The sequence below is a fragment of the Periplaneta americana genome, chromosome 15 (assembly GCF_040183065.1).
Source record: "Periplaneta americana isolate PAMFEO1 chromosome 15, P.americana_PAMFEO1_priV1, whole genome shotgun sequence".
In the NCBI taxonomy this organism is placed as follows: domain Eukaryota; kingdom Metazoa; phylum Arthropoda; class Insecta; order Blattodea; family Blattidae; genus Periplaneta; species Periplaneta americana.
The window spans coordinates 126,432,113-126,436,561 of NC_091131.1; positions in this window are offsets into that span (position 1 = coordinate 126,432,113).

Here is a 4,449-nt window from a genome sequence, read left to right on the forward strand (position 1 = left end):
TCGATATACTTTTCCTCTGCTTTCTGCTCTATTTCCGCCATAATTACTCGTCTATTTTCTCTTATATTTTTCCTTTATTTTCTCCTCTATTTTATCTCCATTTTCTCTTCTGTTTTCTTTTCTCGGTGTTTTTGTCTATATTCTCTTCTATTTTCCCTCCATTTTCTCTCTATTTTCCCCTCTATTTCCCCCGCTATTTTCCCTCCATTTTCTCTTGCATTTTTCCTCAATTTTCTATCCATTATCTCCTCTATTCCCTCATTTTCTCCTGTTTTTCCCTCTATTTAATCCTTCATTTTACCCTCTATTTTTTCTTGTTGTCTCTCTATTTTCTCCTCTGTCTTGCCTCAATTTTCGTCTAGTTTCTCCTCCATTTTCCCTCTATTTTTTCCTCTACGTTCTCTATTTTTTCGTATATTTTCTCTTCTACTCTCTCCTATATTTGTTCTCTATTTTCCCTCAATTTTCTCCTCTTACATCCTCTACTTTCCCTCTATATTACTCTTCAGTTTTCATCTATTTTATCTATTTTCACTCTATTTTCTTCTCTTTTGTTTACCACTTTCTCCTCTATTTCCCTCTATATTCTCTTTCATATTGTGTCTAATTTATCCTTTATTCTTTCTATTTTTTATTCTGTATTTATCCCTCAATTTTCTCTTTATACTCTTTCCTTCGTCTTTTATCCTCTAATCCTCATCTATTTTCATTCTATTTTCTCTTTTACCCGCCCTATATTTCCTGCTACTTTTCCCTCTATATTCTCTCTCACTTTTTCCTATTTTGTTATCAGTTTTCTCCTCTATTTTTCTCTCTAGATTGTCCTCTATATTCTCATCTATTTTCCTCTCCCTTTTTCCTTCTATTTCCCAACTATATTATCTTCTAGTTTCTCCTCTATTCTTTCCTTTGTTTTTCTTCCATTTACCCACTATATTCCTCTTTATTTTCACCTTTATTTTCTTTTCTTCTCTATTTTCCCTCTATTTTCTGCTCCGTTTTATCTCCTTTTCATCTAATTTATGTTTACTCTTTTCTCTCTCCTTTCCCTCTATTCTCTCATATATTTTATTTATTTTATTTTATTGGGTTATTTTACGACGCTGTATCAACATCTAGGTTATTTAGCGTCTGAATAATATGAAGGTGATAATGCCAGTGAAATGAGTCCGGGGTCCAACACCGAAAGTTACCGTCATTTGCTCGTATTGGGTTGAGGGAAAACCCCGAAAAAAACCTCAACCAGGTAATTTGCCCCAACCGGGATTCGAACCCGGGCCACCTAGTTTCGGGGCTAGATGCGCTGACCGTTACTCCACAGGTGTGGACTTTCTCATTTATTTCTCGAATATTTTTCCTGTACGTTCTTTCTAATTTCGCCTCTACTGTTCCTATATTTTCTGCTTTATTTTGTTCTATATTTTCTCCTCAATTTTCATCAATTTTTTTCCTCTATGTTTTTACTCTATCTTCTCCGCTACGTTGTCTATTTTTCGTATATTTCATCTTCTATTTCTTCTCTATTTTCCATCTGTTTTCCCTCTATTGTTTCTTTAGTTACCCTCTACTTTGTCCTCTACATTCTCAATATTTTTCCTCTATTTTGTCCCCTATTTTCGCTCTTTTTGTCCGCTATTTTTACTTAACTTTTTCTCTATTTTCTTTCTAATTTCTCCTCTATTTTGTCCTATATTTAACCTCAATTCTTTAATCTATTTTATCTCTATTTTCTGTTCCAGTTTCCCTCTATTATTCACCTCTATCTTCTCCCCTTCATTCCCTCTATTTTCTCCTGTATTTTCACTCTGCTTTCCACACTATTTTTAAAAAATTTCTTCTTATTTTCCTTCTATTTTCTTCTCTATTTCACCTCTATTTTCCATCTAGTTTCCCTTCTATTTTCTCTCCATATTCTCCTCCATTTTCTACTGTATTTACTCTCCTATTTTCTTATCTATTTTCACTCCATTTCCGCTTACTTTCTAATCTATTTTGTCCTCCATTTTCCCTCTATTTTATCATGTATTTTCTACTCTATTGTCCCTCTATTTTCCATCTATTTTCTCCTATATACTCTCTATTTTAATCCTCTACTTCCTCTGTATGTTCTGTAATTTCTCCTCTAGTTCTCACTCTTTACTTGTCTAGTTTTTGCTCTAGTTTCTCATCATTTTTCCTCTATTTTATTCTCTATTTTACCTATATTATCTCCTGTATTTGCCCTCTAGTCGACCTGGTTGGCAAGTTGGTATAGCGCTGACCTTCTATGCCCAAGGTTGCGGGTTCGATCCCGAGCCAGGTCGATGGCATTTAAGTGTGTTTAAATGTGACATGCTCATGTCAGTAGATTTACTGGCATGTAAAAGAACTCCTGCAGGACAAAATTCCGGCACATACGGCGACGCTGATATAACCTCTGCAGTTGCGAGCGTCGTTAAATATAACATAACATTTTGCCCTCTACTTTATCCTCTATTTTCCCTATATTTTCCGTCTGTTTTGTCCTTTATTTCCTCATAATTTCTGCTCTATTTTGGCCTATATTTTGCCTTCATTTTCTCCCGCATTTTCTTTCTATTTCATCCCCTATTTTCTCTCCATATTATCTTCTATTTCCCTATATTGTCTTGCAATTTTTAAATATAATTTCTCCTTTATTTTATCTGCTATTTTCCCTCCATTTTCTATTCTATTTTCCCTCAAATTTCCATCCATTTTCTCCTCTATTTACCCTCTTTATTTTCTCTATTTTACCTCTATGTTCCGTCTATTTTGCCTCTATTTTCCCTCCATTTTATCGCCTATATTTTCCTATTTTCTCTATATTCCCCTCAATGTTTTCCTCAATTTTTCTCTCTAGTTAATCCTTTATTTCCACTTTATATTGTCCTCGAGCTCTCTCCTATTTTATTCTCCATTTTTCCTGTATTTTGCCCTCTATTGTCCGTTTACTATCTCGTCTACGTACATTCTACTCTCTTTTTCCCCTTTTTGTCCTAATTTCCCATATTTTTTTCCAATATTTTCTTCTATTTTTCATGTATTTTTTTCTCTATTTTCTCATCTCTTTTCCCTTTATTGTCTCCTCTATTTTCCCTATATATTTTTCCTATTTTCTCCTCTATTCGACAATTTCTCCTCTATTTTCTCTCAGTTTTCCCTCATTTTCTCCTCTGCCTTATTTTTGATCTATTTTACGCTATTTGTTCCCTCTATTCTCTCATCTACCTTCTCCATTTTCCAGCTATTTTCTCCTTCGCCCTTTTATATTTTTCCCTCTAATATTCTCTCTATTTTTCCTCTATTTTCACACTATCTTGTCTTCTTTGTTTTTCTTTATTTTCTCCTCCATTTTATTTGTATATTTTCCTCTATTTTCCTCTCCTATTCCCCCTCTGCTTTCACTTATATTTTCATATATTTTCCCTCTATTTTCTTCCTATTTTCTCTCTATTTTCTACTCTATTTCCTTCAAACTTTCGTCTACTTTCCCTCTATTTTATGCTCTACTTCCCTTGTATTTTCTCAACTGTTTTCCCCCCATATTGTCGTCTATTTTTCCTTTATTTTCTCATAAATATTTTCTTTATTTTCCCAGCGTGTTCTCCTCTATTTTTCTCAACATTCTCCCCTAATTCCGTCTACAATCTCATCCATTTTTCCTTTATTTTATCCTCTATATTTCCCGTTTCTTTTTTTTTCTACTTTTTCTGTGAATATTCTCTTATATATTCTCTCTTTATTTATTTTATTTCATTGGGTTATTTTACGACGCTGTATCAACATCTAGGTTATTTAGCGTCTGAATGATATGAAGGTGATAATGCCGGTGAAATGAGTCCGGGATCCAGCACCGAAAGATACCCAGGATTTGCTCGTATTGGATTGAGGGAAAACCCCGGAAAAAACCTCAACCAGGTAACTTGCAACGACCAGGATTCGAACCCGGGCCACCTGGTTTCGCAGCCAGACGCGTGATAGTTACTCCACAGGTGTGGACTATATTCTCTCCGTTTTCCACCTACTTCCTCTCTTCCTCTATATTCTCTCTTTTCAGACAGATTTTTCCTCTGTTTACTCATCTGTCTTTCCTCTATTTTCTCGTTTATTTGCCTCTATTTTCTGCTCTATTTTGTACTCTATTATGCGTCTATTATCCACCTATACTTCTACCTATTTTTCTCTCTAATTTCCTTGTATTTTATCCTCTAATTTCACTCTATATTCTCCTCTATTTCCTCTCCACATTCTACTGTTCTTCTCTCCAATTTCTCCTCTGTTTTCCTTCTATCTTCTTCCTGTTTTCCACTCTATTTTACCTTGTATTGTCCCTCCATTTTCTTCTGTAATTCCTCTCTTTCACGTCTCTTTTCTCCTCTACTTAATCCTCTATTTAGCCTCTAGTCTTTCCAATCATTTTCCCATATTTCATTCTTTACTTTCCCTCTA